Genomic DNA, 24077 nt, shown 5'->3' on the forward strand with positions numbered 1-24077 from the left:
CGTATAACTACGTAGAGTCTGTGGGGAGCTGTGGAGGTTTTTAGGAAAGACTGCGATGTGTTTAAATAAGAGAGAAAATGACGAGTTTTTACTTTGTTTTGTGGAGAGAAGGGTGAATAAGGATCTGTGGAGGACCTGGGGGTTTGTGTGGAATGCGCTACTGAGATAAGTCTCTAATATAGGAATATATATATAGGTATAGTTGCAGCATGAGGGGAAGGGAGCGCGTGGCGTACATACGAAACAGATGGAATGGTAGACAGTAGACAATTATACTTATAATTGATGATAGAGAATCAAGAATAAGTGTAGGATAACACCTTACCTTTTATATACGACTTATTACTCTTAAAATTATTACGATTGTTTGTATGAATCCGTATAGCATTAATTTTTGCATCTCTCACTTACGGAATTCTCACAAAGACCAGGACATGTAACTAGTAAGCCTTAAGGGAGTCAGCAGCAGTACGCAGAGTAGTAGCTGATTGCCTGTTATGACTTATAAGATGAATACAGGATTTTATTTGTTAGGGGAAAACTATATGTATACGACTTGTAGATTTTGCACCAAATGGCGGCTCTTCTATCACTCACTTCCTTGAAGCTTACTACATGCAACACGTATATGTGTACACAACATACGTATGTATACTTTTCCTTTTTTATATTTACAGTTGTTATTTTTCTTTTTCTTTGTTTTATACATAGATCTAAGCCTGAGCAAACGCATCGGTTTAGTCGTAGCGTAAAAATATACATACCAATATAGATTTATACATACACATACACACACATATATAGGTATAGTAGCAGCATGATGGAAAGGAAGCGCATAGCGTACATGCGAGACAGATAGGAATAGAGCGGTAGACAGTAGAATGGTGCGCACTGCGAGAGAGAAAGACAGAGTGGTAGGAGTATGTAAGAGAGAAGATTGAGGAGATGTCTTGAGCCGCAGGGTGTATAGCTACGTTTCTTCGTAACGCATTTACCCTTACGTGGCTGTTCACAGCCCAAAATAAGAAGTTACACTTCAAAAATCCTTGTAAGCATTTTTAAATTTATTATTTTACTATTTATTCTCTTTATTACGTAAAATCTTAACATTGAATTAGAACTTAAGGTATATTTTAAATTTAACATTACTTACCCCTCTTCTTGAGATTATAAATTTTATATTGAGTTTTTATTATTATTATAGCTTAGTTACCATCTAAGTTAAGAATCCTATTGACATACAGTTACCATGTCTTAATTCTAGAACCGTGAGCTTAGATGCTAATAATTATTTACAATGTTACAACCCAAGTTAGAACTACAAGGTATTACAAAATAACGATTCTAAAATAATACAACTACCACACAAACAAAAGCTGAGCAACTTTATGACCCTTTATTCATTAGTATATGTCTTTTATTTGCTATAAAACATTCAACTCATTTAAATTTAATGGACGTAGATATCAGATCTAACTACTGCGTGTATGTATGTCTATATATAGTAAGGTGGTTGACAAAGCAAACACCACTTCGTTTATGAGCTTTAACGCAGTAGCTATGATGTAAGAAAAACAAGTATGCTACCACATAGCTATTTTAATCAACTCACTAGAGACCGTTCCCTTTTTTTCTTTATAAAATATCTTACTAATCAGATAAACGTCATTGGAACACTAAATTTAAGTATCATTTAAAGTAAGACCAATGTTAGATTGCAAATAGTAAAGCTTTATATACAGTAGTAGTTAATTGATGTGTTTGGTCTTTTGATTCTTACTAAAATAAGAGAAGGTTTTTGGTAAATAGTATAGTCAATTATAAAAAAAATTTTTTTTTCTAGGGTTTAATGCCGTTAATAACATCATTACGAACTTACATCCCTTTCGTAAGAGGTAAAGCTTTTTGTACCTGATGAAGGACGGGACGTTGTCCACATGGCTGACATGTTGTTTTTGTTTTATACAAGTACAAAAATATGACAGTACTACCATTAGACGTAGTTTTTAGTTTTTTTATAAGAGTTTATAAAATCTTTTTTGATGGTTAATTGTATGAAAGAGTTAATTGTAACTACAAAAAGTCAAGAAACAAAATATAAGGTTGGAACTGCTGTTTTTGAAAGCCTATAAAAGTTTACATTACCAGGGCGATTAGGCATAGTTTTTTTTTTAAATATATGTGAATCTATCTTTTACTTCCCAGAGTACTCTCTCTTTTTTTCTCCTGCCTTTAAACAAGGGTTCAAGTGCTTTGTGTAGGTGTTACATCTATGTATATATACTTAACCTCTCATGCATACTCTCGAGCATTCATGCACACGCTTGCGTATACACCTGCAAATTCATACACACTAATACGTATGTTTACACGTGACTTCTATGCAAACACGGACGTACTCGTGCACCACTCGTAAGCGTATACTTGTAACTGCATAAGCTCTCGCACGAGGTTAGATCAGTACATTCGTAATCTTAAATTACTATAGAGACAGCAACATAGCTTAGTGTTTAAAAAAATTTGTATATGTACACGCCATTGTTGTGTATATATTTTTCAAGGAATTGGTAATATTTAAAAAAAATTGTGTGTTATAAATTATGTTACTTCATCATAAATTAAAATTATTAAATGAATCATACAATAAATTTACTGTAAAAATTGGCAATAAAAGAAATCAATACTATTTAATAGATACACAAATCTATGTTGTAAAGAATGATAAAAAAAAAAAAATTAGATAATTACTTTATAAAACGGAGATGTATCAATATAATTGTCATCCGTATTTCCCTCAAGTGTAGTAATATTTAGTCGAACTGTTACTATTTCTTTAGCCGAAAAAAATTTTAAAATTGTACATTCACTTCAAAACACAATAAATATTAGTTAATTAGGCGTAAAAGGTAGACACGTACTAACTGTATTTCAGAAGATGACTAATATATTGTAAAGATAGAGGCATTGTACCAAATATTAAAAAGACTTTTATTCTCAACTGCACCAGTCTACATTGGACCTAGATTTGCCTGAAATTGATGCAACTTTTGTGCTGGTATTAATTTAAAAAAAATGTACAATATCTCTATCCTTTGGACCTTTCTTAAAATTGCTTATTAAACTATCCTCTTCAGAGCAGTTTTGTAGAAGATACTTTTTAAGTCCACATTAAGAAAAAAAGGGTATAAACCACATTTTTTAAATCCATTTGCAAGAAGCTAAAAATTCGTAAAAAATATTTTCAAAATCGAAAAAAACAAATGCAATTTGAAAAAAATTAGTTTGTGTACATACCAATACTAATAGATTTTTCACATACATCTCTGTGTACTACTTGTCATTTACATTTAAAAGGTTAAAAAAAAAAAACACAATAAGTGGCTGGAAAATATGTGTACCATTTGGGTGAAATGCCATAAGCACAATTTTTTTATCAGAGTAAAATGTACTTAGTGCCAGTGTTAGATGAGATGAATGCCCTTCAAAATACAAAATCACTGGTTATTTATTATGTTTTTCTGTCAGCCAAGGCTCGAATTTATTGGCAATAAACTCGTAGAAGTTTTTGGCCAACATTCATCCAATTTTACTGCACCTAAAGGAAAATTCTGGAGGTGCATTGATACCTGCATTTTTGGGTAAATTTTTTTTTATAAAAAATACAAGGGTAGGTGCAAGTTTGTCTGAAGCATTGCCAGTCACTAATACAGATACATTTTTTTTTCGTTGTTGCCCACCACATTATAAACATCTTTAAAATCCCTAGGAGCGGGCACTTTCTTTGGTTAAGGATTCAGAGGCATACCTACAAGATAACATTGTTGTTGCCAAGTAAAGTTTACATAATAACATACATTTTCTTACTTTCAAATTACACTTATCTGTTTCATCACAGTTAAATATTTAATTAGGTTCAATTGATAGTAAACCATTATTTGTCAGGTACTGTTCAACATCAGCAAACCACTTACACAGGCTTCTATCAGATACTACTGCTCAATTGAAGATTATATTTTCTGTTACACGCTAACTTAACTCTGGATGACGTTTTAAAAATGATTGATACTAGGTTTCACTTGGTTTATTTTTTACAAATGGGTTCTCTATTTTCTTTAGCATACAAAGCATTTAGACACTGTTCAGCAACTGTGATTTTAAGTTTGGAAAGCCTCATTTGGCACGCTCGACAATCCAGAGTACAAGTCTTTCTTCAACACTCGAAGACAAATAAGAAGACGGCCCAAGCTTCTTATCAGCATACTTGTTAACTCGATTATTTTTCAAAGTTATCTCCAGTATATCAAATTCTTTTAAAGTTGCTACCAGCGGCTGGCCTTCTTTCAGTTTTTCCAAGGCTAAAGACACGTTTTTTTTTTTAATAATGTAATCCAACAATTTTTTTCTTTTCCTTTTTCACTTTACTTTTCTTCTTACTTTCTCCTTTATTTTTCACTTTCACCATTCTTTAATATTCTTTAGTTACTTTTACAAAGCTTTGGCGTAGTACTTACGTGTTTACGACTGTTTTCGTGGTTACGTCGTCTGGTGTCAGAACCCCACGGTAATTAAAAATGGATTGGTAGATGGGTTTAGTAACCACTTTTTAATTTAAACAATAAAATTATAATATTTTATCAAAATTTTTTTTTTTCTTAAAAATTAATTATTTATTTATATAGAAACAACGAAACAATCGTAATTTTTGTTTTTATTATACAATGTAAGTCTCTCTATGATTTCGCTCTCTATGCAGAAATCTATTATATTAACGAAGAATTGGTCGTTTTTGCCATCGTCGGATACCACTTTTTAATTACATAAATACTATTTATTAATTAAACCATTTTTTCCTTAAGTTATCATTAAATTTAATAGTGGATAAAAAGATTTTTATAAACTCATTTTGAGTTATGTTAATATGTTAATTTTTCCTTAGTAATTATACTTCTAACTTTTTTTTCCACAATTTTTTTGTCTTATTCTTAGAGAAACCTATTCCAAGTTTTCATTTTGCTTTTATAACACCAGTTACAGTTAAATCAGCAGCCTTCTCACTAATACTTTAATCTTTTGCCTTAAATCACCACCAACCACACTCTTTGCTAGAATTTTGTCTGCTACATTTGTAACTACAGTATCGATAATCTGGTATGTGCAGTTCTATAAGTAAAGTATTAATTAGTCTATTACTCACTCCATGATCTTTTTTTTGATGAATGATTATTACTGTTTAAGAGCTCAATTGTAAATAATGTTAAAACTATAAAAACTCCGTTTTCATAACTTAAACAATCAGTTGTACGTGACTCATTGCGCATTGAGCAAAAAATAAAACTTCGCATTAAAAATTCTTACACACTTGTTAAACAAAAGCAAAAAATAAAACGGTATAAAGATCTACTTTTCAACACTATTAGGGCTATTTTTCGTGGCCCCTTAAACTGTGAAAAGACAAACAGCTTACTTAGTTTAATACGACATTTTAATGATTTAAGATTTGATAATGTATATATTAACTATAAATCACTGAATCAGCCAAAGTACTAATTTTTGAAAAAGCTATTAGAACCTTTTAAGGATATTAATTGCTCCCATTTAGTGAGCATTAAGTTGTAATAGCACTAGACACAGCACTTCCCAATTCTATTATGGTCTTCGACAATAAAGCGTGTGAAATGCAAGACAATGTTGAAGCATTTTTTGTATGGGAAGACACAGAAATGTCGATAATTGTTAATTATTTTAATCTCACACATAAGTTCACTCCAAAAAAGATATGGGAAATGGTTCGATTGGTTTGCTAAAAATGTAATACACATACCTAAAATTTATTTTAGTCTTTGAAACTTTAGCAAACAGTTAATGTATCTTAATTTTGATAAGCAAAAGAAGTTCTTCAACAGTTAAAAAAGTCTGAAGTAGCTATAAGGCATAAGCAGAAATTGTTGAAAAATAAAAAATTAAGTTTCAGCAAATTGTAGCATTCCGAATATCAGTGAAGCATTTAAACCAGTTACTGATCCTCTTTAAGAAATCATGAAGAGAATCATAAGAAATAGTTTGTCTTAAGAGTATATATTTATTTGATCCAAAATTAGGTAGATGGACGTAGAAAAAGAAACTACAGTCATCTATTATTTCTACAAGTGACGATGACGTTTCTAGCGATAGTAGTACCTATATGGCCAAGCATACTTTCCAAACTCAAATGTCTCAAACATCTGTGAGTCATAGCACTCATGATGTTGATGAAACATTGGATAGTAGTTGAGGAGGCTATGCCACAGAGGTTGAGCTTGATGACACTGAACATGATGTATCTAATGATGCTAAGTATCTTTAAATATTAGATAAAAATAAATTAGACCCATCAGATTTTATTTTTGGTGTACGGAAAGAGAAGAATAGAGTTTGTACACTTGGTAATTTAAAAATTAATTTTTAATAATAGTTAAGTTTAAATAAATAGTGAAAAATATTTAATAATTGTTAGACTACCAGAGCAATTCAATAAAAAGATTTTGATACAAATTTTATCATAAATAAGGATATTATGAATGATCATTTTTTTTTGAAACTTCAAGCCTACATAGGTAAAAATTTGACAAAAATGCAAGTGCCTAAAATCAGAATAGTATTAAATTTGACGAAGTAATTGAAACAATGTTTGATAAGGTTGTTGTAAGAAACGAGGCCGTCCATTACCCGAATTAAAAATTGCTCATTTAAATACGCAGACAGACCATGCATGTATTGAAATTATCCCAATGAGGTAGTTAATTGCCTTTAATTGTTAATTGCTAAAAGATCAGCTGGTAACCCTAGCCACACAAATGGAATTCATTTGATAATCAAGAAGTTGTAGGAAGGTGATATGTCAATATATATAGAAGCTACTAATTAATCTTGACTTCAGTATCAGCGTAAGCGTTGGCGTGTTTGGACGTAAGTTGGGTATAACTAAGGATGGTGGCGTTTGAGGCTCTCTGAGCATTAGATACGAACTTACTTTAGATGGCCAAAATGATCTCAATAACATGAAACTGTGAGGTTTTACAACACTGATACAGCTTCTAGATGCAGTAAACTATACGTACTTTAATAAAAGACTTAAAATTATTATTAAAAAAATCAATAACATTCCGGTTGTCAGAGACAACTCAGAAAATACACTCTTATTTATTCGGGCTTTCACAACTCAAAAAATTGAAGGGATTTTTGAGGAACTTTACAAGGACATAACCATCCTTGCCGGATTAGTTTAACGTGCGTGGCTTGGACGAGACTTGGCAAGCAGATCTTAATGACATGCAGTCCTTTGCTTATGAGAATAATGGTAATGGATGTATGCTTACCGTCATCAATGTTCTCTCCAAGTATGCATGGGCTGTGCTTGTAAAAAGTAAATCAAGTAAAAGCGTAGCAGAAGCTAAAAAATCTATATTCGTTGAAGGACGCGCACGAAAAAATTTTCAAACTGATAGTGGACAAAAATTTTACAACTTAAATTTTCAAAGTCTTATGCAAAAGTTAAAAATAAGTTTTTATTTTACTGATTGTAATCTTAAATCATTAATATGTGAGCGATGGAATCGTACGTTTAAATATAGCATGTAAAAAAAATTTAGTTTACAAGACAGCTGTAAGTTAATTAATATTTTAATACAGTTGATTATTTCTTACAATAAACGAAAACATCGAAGAATAAGAATAAATCCTAGAACTGTATTAATTACTAATCAAACTATTATTTCATAAAAAAACATATATTTGTTAGAAGTCAAAGAAGAACCAAAATTTGAAGTGGGTGATAAAGTGCTAGTAAGTAATTCCAAACAAATTTTTAAAAAAGAATACATCTCTAATGTGGCAAATAAGGTACTTACTATTACGGGAGTAGCACGTACTAAGACAGTAATTTATTATTTTTAAGATTATTAAAAGTAGCTGATTTCTGGAAGCTTCTATGAGCAGGAACTATAAAAGACTCAGTAACATGATATCAACTTTGTAGAAAAAATCCTCCAACAACGAGGAAAGAAGATTTTTGTTAAAAGGCTAGGTTTTGACAACCCTCATGATATTTGGATTTATAAGAATTATGTTTTGTAGGTTAGATAAATAAGTAAATAAATGGAAAAAAATTATATGATGTTAAAAATAATTACTATTAATAAATAATACAGCTTAGAGAAATATTCATTGTGTTATTGCGAGCTTACATGTTTCTTATTACAAAAACTTTTTTGTCACGAAACTCTTGACTTAAAAATAAAAAACGCATTCCTTTTATTAAATATCTTACAAGCTTCTTACATGTAATAAATGAATGACTAAAGACGTTATTTCAAACAAAATCAAAGATGTGCACCATTGAACCTAACAAATAAGTCTATTTTATTTACTTAATTTTCTCAGCTATTTAATAGAACTTTAGTTGATACTTAATTTTTTAAGACACAATCTGGAAAGCATATTTGAAGTTTATCCTTTAATTCTGCTACAATTTTTTTTAACTTTATTTTGTTCCTACGTTCCTCAGTATTATTACCATCAAAAAAAAAAAAAAAGAACAAATTATTGAACATTTTCTGGATATTCATTTTTTGATTCAAAACTACGTCACTAAAAAAATGTAATAGTTAAGAAAAGAGGTAAATAGTAATTGTTTAATAAAAAGTTTTCTCACCTCAAAGGTATACCTGGATTATTCAATAGATTTTTCACTGATGACTCTTAACTCTTTAAGTAACCCTGATTTCGCAAGCTCTTAACCTCAACAGCTGAAACTGCCGTTGCTTGAGAATGCTGATTGATGTTTGTTATTAAAGTGATCTGAGATGGTTTTAGTAGCTGCTTATAAGGAGAGCTCTTTACCACTTTTAAAAATATTACTGCACTTTCATCCATGCTTTCTTCACTTACTTTTTTTTAACATTTCTATTTTCTTCTCCTGTACTGCCCTATTCTTCTCAACCGTTTACTAATTTTATTAGCTCCCTAGGTAATGATAAGTAAAACACCTTAACTTCTTTTCTTTAATAAGTCACTTTCCTATTATTTGAGTTCAGACTGTATGGAGATAAAACGTGTTCTTTTACGCTCTTTCTCCCTATTTTTAGCTAAATTTTATAGAATAAACTGGTTTTTATTACTTTTCTTGTGACTATGTATTTCTTGTAAACTCTGTCACATTTTTCTCTTCTTTTTTCATGATTCTTTATTTCTTATCCGTTATTTTATAACTTCTTTAAGGCATTGCTCGGTAGAAGAAGTAAAAATATATATTTTATAATAATATGACCTGATAAGAATTTAATTTTGTTTCTTGGTAAAGAATCTATGATGTCGAGATTTAATACTTATCTGCTCTCGTGTAATACTTTTGCTTAAGTCACGTAGACACCCAACGTAATCGTCAAAAGTTATTGTGGCTTTTACGATATGAGTCTCAACATCCTCTGCTTTATTTATGATGTTTTGGCCCTGCATAAAGAAACATAAATTGGTACTTGTTTTTCCATTCTATACTTTTCAAAAAAATTTACTTTTCTTTTGTTGGAGATATAACAATTACTCGACGCAAAAAACAACTGACGAGTTCTTTAAGGAATAAATGTGCAGTATAGTTAATACCGTTCATATTAATCGGAAGTCTTGATATTTTGGATTGCAACCGTTATGAGCAGGTTCTCTATACTTAAATAGCAAAAGTATATTAAAGTTGGTAATAAAACTTTATTTGAAAAAAAAACGAATACGTACTTCTTAATTAAATGGCAATGGCCATAAGCTTTTTAAATATTATTATTTATTTTTTCACATATATGTAGAATCTATCAGTATTTAAAAATTCAAAATCTTCCGCATTAGTTTGTGGTCACAAAGGTACTTGATTGTTATATAGATTTTAATACTCTCATGTCATGCCAAACCAAGTAGCTAAATCATTGTTGTTTTTTGATGTTTCTATAGCACATGTATCTTGATAATCCTGCACCTAGGAGCTTATGGTGTTGTACAGCATGTTCACTATTTTAACATGTACTTAAAATTTCCATAAACAATAAATGGTACAATAGTTTTACTCTTGTGATTTTTAAAGTTCAATATATTTTTATAATTTCTTAGTAAAGAAACTTTATAATAATTAACTTAAACATATTAAACTGCATTAGATGCTAATTTCTTATGAGTTTAAAAATAATGTAAACAGTGATCACAGATATATTTTTTATGGTTGTATTTACTTAGAGAGCAACTGACAAGCCAAGATAAATTTTTAGTCCAAACGTTATGATAATAGTGTACGTAAATAATTTTTATCATCGTTATGACTCTTTTTTTAATTGATTATTTTATTGCCTTTTTTATTCTCATCAAAAACGAAATTGTACGCAACTTGTGCGAGATGATTTCCTGCACTCGTGTGATAGACTCACACTCGCGGCCGGTGACGGTAACTCGTGCCGTTCGATCACACTTGTGTTCCGCACTCGTGTGCTTAACTGGCACTCATCCCCGTCAACCTCGGCCACTCGTGCGACTTAATCACGACTCGTGCGGGAAATCGTCTTTTTCGCACTTGTTACGTAAATAACTATTTCATCTCACTATACATATAAGTGTAATGTTTTTACGTAAGAAGCAAAGGTAAATGCTTACATTTTGGTTTTTTGGTGTAAGGAAAGAGGTAAAGCGGTTTAAGGTGGCTCCAGTGGCCTCAATGTTAAAATTATAAATAACCCAACCGAGGTTAATCAAATTGAATTATATTCTTTGAATTCCCATCTTTCTATTCGTATAAAAAAAAAATAAGGTTGACGATGAAAATTGTAAGAAATCATGCTTACAAAATCGTAGTTTTAAGACGGGTTAGATAGGAAATTCAAGCTTACGCGATATACAACCTACTGCTGCACTTATATAAATAACCCGTAAGGTGTAAAAAACATACTATGTTGTATATATTATTCCGCAGTTTTCGATGACATGAGAAAAGTGTCTTGTTATCGAACAAAATCTTTAAATAATCGGAGACTAAGTATACAGTTGTGAGTGCAAGTCAGCTCTCAGCTGTCTGCATTCTGCAGAGTACATATATATATAGGTATAACTACTCTTGAACTTAGGAGCGTACCGTAACAGTTTATCAATTAGGGCACCATAAAACTTTTTTGTTTTTTTTATATTAAATCACTAAAGCAACAGATAAAATATAGAATATGGCTTACAACAGTCTCTACGATAATTTTATACCATATTTTAAAGAAAATAATGATTAATTTTTAGTCCCCCATTTTGATACGGCACTAGGCGCTGGAGCCACCTTAATAATCTAATAATCATTACTTTCAAAAAAATTAAAAAAAAATAAACCCAAAATTGTTTTTTTTTTTTAAATTTCAGTACTTGCTTAGGTCTTACTGGAAAGGTGACTTCTCTAAAACTATAATTACTCTTATTATTTGTAACTAGAAACTGAATTTATATTATAACGTGCATTGTAAAGGGCAGATGAAACGGGTTACAGAAAACATTTTTGATCTGCATTTTCAAGAAGCTTTTTTTAATCATGGAGTAAAAAAGTTTAATTAATGAACTACCCATCATTGCGGAATCCTTATTATTATTAACTACTAAATTTAATATAGCGTCAAAACTCTAACCAGAATCTAAGTGTTGACATTCCTTTACTCTAACAGTTAGTTGTTGTTGTATTTTAATTTTAAGCTATGAATCTTATTCTGTCGTATTTAAAACGCTATTAGATTAAGTATTCAAATAAATAACTTTAACTGTCTCAGTATCACTTCTTACTATTGCTAATTCTGTCGTCCTGTCGTCTGTATAATTTTCTCAGGACTTATCGTTATAATTATTTTTGCACTTTTCAAACGAATTAATGTTCAGCAGACTTAAAAAGATTTACTGTATCTAAATGCTCACTATTTACAACCACAGTGGTCCTAATAAGATTCTTAAATGCGCTATTGATCTCTTTCCATGTAACAATTTAATCATTTTGCATAACAGACGTAGAAGTACGTGATACACACGCTTCATAAAACGTTATTAAAAAGTTAATATCAGACACTCAACATTTAATAACTTTTGTTCAATATATGATGATAATTTTAAAGATTTTTAGTTATCTGAAATACTTTTTAGCACAATTTTATAGTTTTTAATAATATATCAAATACTAGTTGTATTTTCTTCATTCAGTAAACGTTAACGTTCAAATCACAATATATCACAGTAAGTGACATAACATTCAACATCAGCATTGTTGAAATTCTCAAAAATTTGACCCATGTTGTTAACCACGAGCTCCTTTGCGTACTTCAATGATGTAAATGCTAATTTTGTACCTATTTATAGCAGCGTGTACGTGGGATAGTTGCAAAAGAGAGACAGCTAGCTAAAGCTCAGTAAAGCTACAATGAAATGTGTAAAAAAGAATTTTTTTAAGCAGGTTTGGAAGAAAAGTTTAAAATGAAGCAACGTGCCTAAATAAATGTATGTTACATTTGAGCATTTTAGGAGTGCACATAAATTTTTCCAAATTTTTTATTAGGAGAAATTTTCGAGAAAAAAATTATGAAATATTGACAGTTTAACACGGTCTCTTAAAAGAAAGCAAGGTAAGGTTCGCCTTTTAATTGAAATCGAGGTATACTCATAATGTGTTGGAAAGAAAAAAAAACGTTTTTATAGATAACTTGGAACAAGAGGAAGATGCTCGATAAAAAAATTGAGCCTTGCCAGTCATTTTTCAGAAATATAAGCAGTTACAGTCGTACAGTTTAAAGTTTGTAGAGTGCAAGAGAATGTGCACGGACACGGGGGACTGCCTGTTCCTCGCCTCTCTGAATGATACTCCCAAATCTTCTTAAGAAGGAAACCAGAGCAAGTCTTGTCTTGTTTAGATATGGGTTTAAGTAGGATTTAAGGATGTCTGTTACCACTGCTGTCAACGCTCTTATGAGTAGTGATTAGGTGAAATATTCTCTAGCACTTGACAGTGATCAACAAGAAACGTTGATTGATTTAACCGTATCAATATGTGCTACTCAGAAATCACCAGAAGTGATACTCGTAGTAGAAAAACAATATGCAGCAAAGAAAAAATTTAAATCATCACGTAAAAGACTAAAAAAGCTTTCAGTCTTTTATTTAATAATTTTTAGAATACGTGTCTGTATTTAAAAAGAATAATAATAATAACAATAATCAGCTGCTTAATCATCTTGACATAGAACTTTTTTTTACTTACCTTTTTTGTTTACATCAGTTGATTTAAATAGTTGTTTTGCTAGAATTTTTTAAATGTATATTTAGCAGTAGAGCTTTGTCCCTGCACGCCCCGTGCGCCAACCTTTTGTTTGCAGTATAAAATTAATGAGTAACAGCAAAAGGTTTTAATTATTTTTCACAGTCTTTAAACAAATAGTAACTTCAGTAATCAAAAAAATTAACACGTTGAACTTCATTATAAAATATTAAAAATAAAATAATTTGTATAATTTTAGCAATACTTTTCACAAATCAATTTTTTATTACGTGATGGTCTTTGCACGTTCTGCATACTATAATCAACAACAAAAATAATATAAAGTCAATTTAATGACTATATACTTACTAATTATAAGGTATTTTATTATTTAAAAAAAAAAATAGTAATAAAAGTTATTTAATACTGTATTGAGAAAAATTCATCACAAAATTTTCATTTTAAAAATTTGTTCTTTGTAGCATACAAAAAAATAATTTAATAGAAGACATTCATTGTGAAAATTTCAAAAAAAAATTACATTGTAATAAGAGACGTACCTACTAAAGGGAATAAATAATATAAAAACGTTATGTAACGTGATATACCATCGAAACTTTCTACTTTAGCAACAACCTTTGTTTAAAAAGTTTTCTTTCATAATCAAATTTATTGTTATTTGGACAGAAATTATGAAAAAAAAAGAAAATAATCAAATTGAGGTTCCTGTTCACTGGAGGTATGGTAGCAACAAATATAAAAAAAGCAGGTGTAAAATGAAAATTCTAATATTTTGATAAAAGGTGTAGCCGAATAAGCCCCTCTTATAACCTATTAAAAAGTAATCCAACAAAAAAATTATAACGTTATTTGGGGTGTAGATTTAGAGGGGCTGTTGGCAAAAATAATTAATAGTGGCCCTACAATAAAGTAACTTTCCTATACATTTTTTAATTTATTTATTTTTTAAAATTAAAGTACTAACATTCAGATCCTAATAAGAGCACTACTTGTGGCTACTGCAAGGCTCTTTCTCAAGCTGCATTGTGTGATAAAAACGCACTCGTAAGAACTGACAGAGGTACTTGCCCGAAAAAGTCGCACTGGATAGCAATTGAACTGTGGTCTCCCATGTGCCAACTCACAACTTAGATGACTGAGCCACCACGAACTTTCTTACAATACATTCTAAGTTTTTGTGGAGGGGGACGTTGAAAACGGTTGTACATTGGGAAAGTTGCCCCCTATGTATCTTTTTGTAATTAATTTTTATGTTATCCCGATCACTATAACGTTTTATGAAAATACTCTGACAACAGGTACAGATTTTCAATAAAAACTAAGATGCAGTAACGTCAATGTTGAAAGGAATATCTTTCAAAGTCGTTGGAATACCTGTTTTTACTTTAAAATTTAGTTGCATTTATGTGGTGCCTCAGCCAAGCCAGAGCCACTCTCACAAGAGGAGACGCAAGCAGACTCTCACTCCGCGTGAGGTGTTCTCAACTCACCGAGAGGCACCACCGCCCATCAACAGACCAACTACTAGTACTGCCAACTTAGCTGACAAAAACGCCGTCCTGTGCCAGTCCGGCTTCAACTCGCACGGCGGCAGCAGCATTGCTCCGTAATTTACTTTGGTGTATTATTTTTTGTCAAATGTTAAACTTGAGAGATTGTGCTATAGTATCTGAGACTGTATTGGATCAACAAAGACCAAGAAGTCTTCTTTTAGCGTCGCATCTTATTTACAACACCCTGCGCTACCGTCCTCTTTCTCGTGTCACGCAGGCCTGAAGACCCAATCTCCAAAGTGGTAACCTCGACGTGATCTGAAACAACTAGCCGTTACTCACCTGCCAAAAGTAAAACGAGAAAGTGCTCTTCATTGGTTCATCACCATCGATCATTCGCACCAAACCCCACGTTGTCCCATGAAAAATTTTCAATGTGAGCCCCAACCGGGAGCCATCTTGCGCCCTGGCACATGCCGCCGTTTCTCCGAATTTGCTCGTGTCTGGCTCACTCGCGTCCATCAAGGCTGATTTTTTTTTCTTTTTTCTCTTTCATGGAAGCGATAGATAGTAAGTGCAAGAAAAGACTTGTCTTCGCAGATTTTCTTAGCTGACTTTCACGGCACAGTGTCACAACAAGTGTCACTAGCGTTTTTTTATGGCTCTGGCGGAATCTGGTGAAGAGGTTATCGTCCTTAACGTCGACAACTCCGAAGCTGACAGTCCGTCGCCCGAGGAACTGTAGAGTCTGCAGCGTATCAAGCGTGCCCGTCACTGCAAGGAGGCAAAAGAGCAATGGTTTTTCTTACTCCAGCTATAACAGGTCCCAGCCACGGCCATGGATAACCCGGGCGTTTTGGCCAAGCAGCCCAGCTGTGTAGTTTATCTCAGTGGATTCGGCCTTCAACCTTTATGGCGTAACGGACGATAGAAACAGGTACGACCTGGTCATAGCTGCCTTGGATCCCTCTACAGTGTCCTTGACATCCTGTCTAACCCTCTGGAAGCCGAACTTCATAAAACTCTCAAAGAGTCAATCTTAACAAGGTTGACAGATTCTCAGGAGAAGCAGCTTGACCAGCTGTTCAACAAGCTCGAGCTGGGTGACAAGAGGTTCTCTCAGTTCCTTCGCTCCATGCAAACACTAGCCACCAGAAAGGTCTCAAAGGATGTGCTGAAGGCTAAATCGCTGCATTCTCTGCCTCCTCAAGTCTCCCGCATTCTCACGATCTTGAAGACCTCTTCCCTTGAGGAACTGGGGGCAGCAGCGGATGAGCTCATAGAATCGAATCCGGTGGTCTTCTCTGTGAAGAACACTCCTCGTGCTCATCCTTGTCTGGCTCTTCGGCACCTCCAGACTCAGGCCTGTCATCAATCTCTCCTACGGATAGCAGTCTCGCACATCAAGTCACAGCTATGACTCTTCAAGTCAGTCAGCTCAGTGCTTCCGTGAGAGGCCCGGGTGGTTCACAGCGGAGGAGCAGGTCCAGATCCAGATCCGGGAGCAGACAAGCTGATGGGGCTCGTCCACATGTCAATAGTGTCTGCTAGTATCACCACATATTTGGTGCCAGGGCCCACCACTGTATTGACCCATGTTCTTTCCCTACGGGCCAGGGAAACTAGCGGCCCTACCTCACCCTCCACAGACAAGTGAGGTAGGACGGTCGTCAGGACCTGGTAAACGTCTGCACATATTTGACAGAGCTTCTTAAGTCAACTTCTTAGTTGACTCAGGCTCTGAGGTCTCTATCGTACCCAAGAGTTTATTCAAAACTCTCAGAGTGGAGCAGAAGCTAACCCTGCAGGCAGCCAACCACTCAGACATCGCAACTTACGGTACTTACTTCATGACAGTAAACCTGGGACTTCGTAGACCCCTCAAATGGTTTATTATAGTGGCAGACGTGTCCTCAGCCATCATTGGTGCCGATATGCTCCACGCCACAAGACTCCTAATTGACGTCAAAGGCAGAATTCTGGTCGACCCAGTCACCAAACTGCCTACAGCCTGCTTTCTTCAGAAATCCAGTCTCTACAATGTTTTAGCTGTGCACAACTTAGCACCTGGACCACGCAGTGTGGTCTACGAAGAGCTGCTCCAAGCCTTGTGTGAAATCACGGCCCAGGACAACTCAGCGGCCTCCGTGCCCGATTTGCCTGTCCGGCACATCATCTAAACAAATGGCCCACCTGGGCAGGAGTGAGCCCACAGGCTCGTCGGTCACCGTTTAGCTGCAGCCAAGAGAGAAATTAAGGCTCTTCTGGATCAAGGCATTCTCCGATGCTCCTCCATATTGCTAAGCTCCTCCGATTGACACCTGGCGAGCGATAGGTGGTGATATCAAGTACTAAGCTAAAAGTCGGAGCTGCGTGCGAAATTTCAAAATTTAAATTTATGTAGAAACGATCTAATTTAAGAAAAATGATTATTTTAATATACAATAATTAATAAAATAATGCCCTGAATGGTAACATGTATAAACTCGTGGCAGTAGCCATCACGTGATTGACTTATTCTACTTCCCTCCTTATCTGATCCAATAGGATGTTTTGGTCAAATCTTTCCCCCTCGATGTCATCACGGGATTCATGAATAGTCCCTTTTTACGTTTAAAATCCTAGTCAAGACCAAAAAAAGTGCACTTCTATTTTGTTGCAACTTTCCAGTGTATTATATATCAGCAGACAACTTCCGTTACATATAATTAGTACGTTTGTAATGAGAGACAGCACTGTAAAATTTTTCTTTTTTTCTGGTCGTATTACATGCATTTTAGTGAAGCTGCTTAAAATAGACAGCCTAAAGTTTTTGATGTGATATAACAGCTTATGTTATTGGCTTGCTTGAAAGTAAATGTTAGCATACGGGGGCTTGTCTATACATATACGTCTTTCTCTCTTGACTCGTAGGTGCTACAAGCACTGTAACTGTAGTGGCTGTGTTTATTTAGGTACACAGAAACAAGTGTATAAAAATTAAATTTTGTGCTACAAAAACACATAACACTCCTGGACGTTGCTGTAAAATGCTTGTACTTCATCAGCATTCTTCTGCTTTTGCTTATATAGAAGTATAATAAGTTTTTAAAAAAAAGGAACAGAAGTTCGTTTGCACCAACATAGTAACGGAACGCAAAGTGCATCTGCACAGCAACGTCTACTCCAAGCTGGTCTCCTGCTTTTGTAATACACAGTCACTATCAGTTAACTGTAATAATTTTGCGCTATAACCTTAACACTTTTAGAATGGAAGCGCTAAAAATGAGTGGGATATTAGCAATAATAGGTTCCCTGATCTATTAGTTTAAAAAGTTTCAGGATTGTAATGTCACTAACTTCAAGGAATCATACTTCAAGAACTCTACGGTAAAAGCAGCAAATTCAACAAAGGCCGAAAATGCAGTTCAAAAACAAGAAGAAAATAATGATCTTCTGTTAAATGATTTTATCACGTCATTGATGAAAAAAATAAATGGCTTGGAAAAGCAAATATCAATGCTGATCGAAGAGGTGCGAACTATCCTATCACCATCAACCCCTTGTGTAAAGTCAGCGGATACGGATATTTAAGCCAATACGAAACAACCAAAGCTAATACAGTTCTTAGGAGAGGCAAACTTGTATCAAGCTTCTTGTACCAATGCCTTGCAGTCGCATTTTTCGACTGTTCCTGGCGCTCCAGTATGGAAGGGGGGGAATACTCCTTGTAGGAACTACAAAAACTATGCGCCTGCAGGACAGCTGAGAGAAAGGAGCTTCCGAGATATTGAAAAAATTGCAAGGAGGTGGCAAATTAAGTTTTTTGTAGGTAGTCATAAGAACTTTGACACATTCCTCACACGTATAGATGAATGTAAACTATCTGCCAACCTCACGCAGAAGGAACTCCTGTTAGCGTTGCCAGAACTCCTCACGGGTATTGCGATTACCTGGTTCCACAACGAGAAGGATAATTGGTTGGGTTCTAAGGACTTTGTGTTGGATGAGAGATCCTGGTTTGGAACAAGTGATGAACTGCAATATCGCTTGGCTGTAGACGCTGCGTTACGTACTCAATATGCTGGTGAGCCTGTACGTAATTACTTGGTACAATTCAAGTCCATCGTAAGAAGAATTGAACCTCTATGGCTAGAGCAAAAACAACTTAAATTATACTATCATAATATAAGGCCGGAATTTCAAGCCATGGTCAGACGAAAGGACCTCCTGCATACGAGGGATTTCTTACATAAAGCTAGGGAGGCCAAGAGAAGAAGAAAATTACCGCTTACGCTCCAAGAACCACTTTCCCCCGAGAGCTGTCTGTTTCCAGAAACAGCTATAAAGCCAAGGAAGGTAGCAAAGGATCCAAAAAAACAATCCAAGATTGCTAGAGTCGTCAAGACAAGGTCAAAGGACCAAATAACCTTTCTTCTTGCTTAAATCGTAAAAGGACAAGAGAAACTACTTGAAAAATTATCCTCGAGTCGTATGATGAAACCAGAAGCCAGTGTAACTGACTCAAAACTGTCCAGCCTTACTCCCAGGAGCCACATGAAAAGAAAAATGTGGAAAAAACGTTTTAAAAAGAAAGAACAAGCGCACGTCACTACGGACATGCGAAAGCGTCTGATTAATATGATATACGGCGAGAAGACTCACATTAGCAGGCGTGGCCCGTTTTTAAATAAAGCTATGACAGGTGGACAGAATCATCGATAAAAAAACGATCGTACAAAACCCACCCGATTACCCAAAAGAAGTGGTCAAAGCTGCTCTTCCTCATGGTCAGACTTGATACACTTTAAGCCCTTAAGAGGAAACAAAGCAGAAAAATCTGAAAAAAAGAGATGGCCCACACAACCCTTTAATGGCCGGTGCCACGCTTGCGATGAAGTAGGCCATTGAGCTGTTGGATGCCCCAAAAAGAAGGGGAACGGGACAAGGTCGGCGTAAACGAGGGTATTACGCCGCCTTCCACAACCAAACCCTCGCTGAATTATGTGTCATCAGGAAAATGCCTCTCATCAAAAGTAAAGGACGTGGATGACCACCGTGGGTGGTTACAACTTGAGGTTGAAAGCTGAAAACTTCGAGAGTTGTATAACCCTGATTCTACGAATACAGTGACGTGGGCCGTAGAACGGCAGATCGCTAATGCCTGTGGACAGAGTTTGCGTCCTACGTGTGGAAGTTCCACTATGGTTGATGGCCACTCCACAAACACTTTTTGTCATCAAAAGGCATAGAAACTGGTCATTCCAATGAGGCACCTAAAAATACCCGTTTGGAAGTGCCCTGTTGAATTAATGGCTTGTCACTTGGGACAGAAGACCTTTATTGGATTCTCCCGCCTATGCCATTGGTCCAACTATCATCCATATATCCTCCAGAATGTAATAACCAAGATCTATAGCAGGGGATAAGTATGAATTCGTAGATGCAGACAGTAAATGAATGTATTCAATTCCAATTGTCTGCCTCAATACATGTACAACAACGCTATGGAAAGAAGAAGACGCTGTCGAGATTGCTCTACCACCGATGGATGTAGGTAATACGGTGATGAGCGACCCACCAAAGGCGAATATTATATATGAGAGCGAAGCCGACTATCATGCAAAGCGTGACGCTGGGCAGACCAAATTGAGTAACTCAAAGACATATCACGACATCCAGAGGCTTAGAAAACGAAAGGAAAAAAAATGTAATCTTTCGCTGGATAGGTACCTGAAATCGATTCCTTGTTCCCTTTCTACCTCCAAAAAGGTAAGCGTATCATGATTCCAAGAATATAGATACTCTCCCTGAACCTTAGCGGTCGAAGGTTGGATCCGCGAACCACAGGTTGGTAGAGTTGAGAAGCGAGTACTCGAAGTCTAGGAGGGAGGTGTAACGGCACCACTGATTGGGGTTCGCGGAAGTTTTGGTAGAAAAGAGAAGGGACGTGATGGAGCGAAAAGAAAGCGGTGACTTAGAGAGACCAGCTGAGGATTGCGAGCGATTGGGACGTGCGAAGAGAGTTGGGAAGTGGTGAAAGGCGCGAAAAGGTTAGGGACCTGGATGAACGTGTCACCAGGAGCCTGAACAGTGAGGATACGCGTTGCCAGCATTGGGTATTGAGTGACCCGGGTCAGCGCTACCAACCAAATCTAAAAGGATACCTGGCTGGTGGGGACGCCCACCAGTTCTCACATCTTCGGGATGTGCATTTCGACCCTGAATTCACACTCTGTAGCCATTGAGAGATAAAGTAAGTCCACTCCTCAATAATTGTGTAAGGTTTATGTACTAGCTTGCGAGATCTGCCCGCTGCGTAGGATGTGGAAGTTGTACGCTGATTACAGTTATAAATATATGGGGGGACAGCGGTCTCCTCACCAAGGTTTATTATAACATATTATATAATTAATTACAGACACATACACACACACACGACTTCTCATTGTTCACTTAATACTTTAGATTAAATATATGGCACCCCGTAACAGGACCTATTTACATATTTATAGATTTGTAACAGCCTGCCCACATATAATAAAATTTATCGCAGCAGATTGAAGGGCACCACATTACTTTCTAGTATTTTATGTATCTTACTATATACCCTAGTCAAAACAAGTGAATAAGTAAATCAATAAATAAGTAATGACAATAGATTGTACAATTGTGAGCAAGACATCTTTTCCATAGATACATGGAAGTGGAACATACTCAGTTAGACAATGATAGTGTGCACGCCCAAATAAAAAATAGCTGTAACCATTAGCCAATTTTATATCATACGACTCGTATACAGTAAAGATAAGGAGAAGTAAAATTGAGTTAAGTACATGCAGCTAGAGAATACCTACAGTTTTCATCAACCACCATGAAAATGTAAACTGGAAATTGGTGCAGATTTTTAACATCAGCAAAATTAGATTTGTTTTACAAAGTATCATAGTATTTGTTAAATACGATTTTTTGATTTTCATAAAAAAATTATGATCTTGGAATAAGTTAAAAATTTAAGCATCTTTTGTAATGACCAGATAAAGCAAGCTTATACTGCGTAAATTCCTCTACTAAAAAAAAAGAATGATTTGAACAGCATAATAGTAAAAACCATTTTCCTATCAGATTTGTAGAAGATTTTTAAGAAGTTTTGAAATATTAGTTTGCAAGTTAGTTTTGCACTTAACATTTTGATATTCATGAAAACGAATTTGGTAATGCAGCGAAATTTTTTTAAGATCAAACAAATGAGTAGACTATCATGAAAATTTAAGGTTGGTCTTTTGTATTTTTTATGAGAGATAACTTGTTTTAAGGATTATTTCAAACATTTTTTACTACTGTTTTTTATATACTTATATATTTCGATGGATAAATGACTTTTATTGAGTACACAACAGTTTTAAAATACAACTTGAAATCAAATACTTGAAAAAACTTATAATCTTCATTTTTTTGTTGCAAACGTAAGCTATAATTAAAGTGTAAGAAACTAATTTTCTACACCAAAGATTGACAACAGTAACGTAGTTAGATGAATTCCCATCTTATTTTTCATCTGACAAAAAATACTGTAAAACTACGTATTTGTTTCAAAAACATTTGATAATAATATAAAAAAGTATTGAAATAAGTGTTAAAAAAAATCATGATTACTCAAAACATGTTCAGTAGAAAAATAAAAATCATGAATACCTGCGTTGTACACATAATTTATAATTAATGTTACCTATATCAATATTTAACTACAAATATTATCGACATTACAAGTGATTCTAAGTACAATAGAAATTTTAATGTTAAAAAGATTTTCTTTGGTTGAAATAATCTTTATTTAAGAGCGCTCAACGAATAGTGTAAGTCTCCAACAGTGTCTAACAAACGGTGTAGTCTTGGCTCCAGAGGGGGTCAACCCATACAATTTTAGGTCTTCCCAAGTAACTAATGTCTTAACATACTCTCGGGGTCACTAATACTACATTTTGATGATACTAAAGACGATTCTGGTCCTGTTTTTAGCAAGGGTCTATTTTTGGCCCAATATCGTGATTTTTTACAACTCGTGGAAAAATTTATAATTTTCACCTTTCAAGCAATATGTTTCCATTATTAAAATATTTTCTTAAATAGTTTTGTTATGTGTCAGTTATTTGTAAAGTGAATATTTAGGCTACAAAGTGAAAAAATCAATATAAGTTCATTTATGTCGTAGGTATGTTACTCAGATAAGGACCCGGACAAACAAAAGCTTAAGTCAAATTTTTCCATGTTATTTCAAACAGAAACTTCTAAATTGAATTTTTCTTTGTCGAGGCCATAATATTCCAAAATTCAAAGCTTTAAATACCTATCAGTTAAAAAAAATTGCCTTGGTTAAAACTTCAAATACATTCTTACTAGTATTTACTGATTTATGTACACAAAATGAAGTACAAAAAGCTCCGTATCATCTACAAGGGTTATCGTTTTGTAGAGCTTTTTTTACCATTATATTACAGTGATAATTCTTCAAGAGATGAAGATAGTAAATTTATTTAGTCTGGTATAATATTATTTTCTTCAAACCAAATTTAAGGTGGTTCTCCAGTAAACTTAAAAGTCTAACGAACTCGATGAAATTTTGAAAGATTGTTATTGAAGTCTCAAAGTACTTACTCTCAAAATTTTATACCCCCTTAGCATGTCAAATGTGGCGAAAAAGCTGTAGCAAAATCGTACTTACAGTACGTATACATTTTTCTCATGATCAATAAATGGGGTATTATCGTAGATTTAATTCAGATATTTAACGAAGAAGATGACTGTTCATGGTTTTATTGTGAAAATGGACGCCATATGTAGGTATACAGCTGAGGCTATTACATGTAGCAGACGTTATACAGAGCGTGCGCTGGCAAACCACCTGAAAAGAATCTTATTTTCTTACATGAGATTGCAACAAATTAATTTAAAAGTATGTTACATTCAGAGCTATGAAAATTTGCAGTCTCATTGATTGACTAGTTCATGAAAGTTCATGAACAGAAACTATATCAGCAAAGTGGTACGTATCCAACAACTGAAATCGTCAAACGTTGTAAATACATTATTCTTTTTAGTAACGTGTAAAAAATATTGTTCACTTTTGTAGACTGATAAATTCATTTTCAAATCAGATACACCTACAAAAAAAATAATGTAATCGTTTTTAAATACAATTTTAGTTTTTAAATTTTATTGCATTATTTAAATATGTAAATGATACAAAACCTTGAGGAAAAGTTGTAAGAAACGTTTCAGGGTAAGACTGCAAAATCACATATTTGATA

At 34.1% G+C, this 24077-nt stretch overlaps 1 protein-coding gene across 3 annotated transcripts in view; it reads right to left on the bottom strand.

Moving 5' to 3' along the window:
* LOC106636699 (homeobox protein unc-42) overlaps positions 1 to 24077 on the bottom strand; it is a 639872-nt gene that overhangs the window by 572796 nt on the left and 42999 nt on the right. The window lies entirely within an intron of this gene.

The sequence above is a fragment of the Copidosoma floridanum genome, unplaced genomic scaffold, assembly GCF_036245765.1.
Source record: "Copidosoma floridanum isolate Cflo_tuat_1 unplaced genomic scaffold, Cflo_Japanese_pri ptg000008l, whole genome shotgun sequence".
Taxonomy (NCBI): Eukaryota; Metazoa; Arthropoda; class Insecta; order Hymenoptera; family Encyrtidae; genus Copidosoma; species Copidosoma floridanum.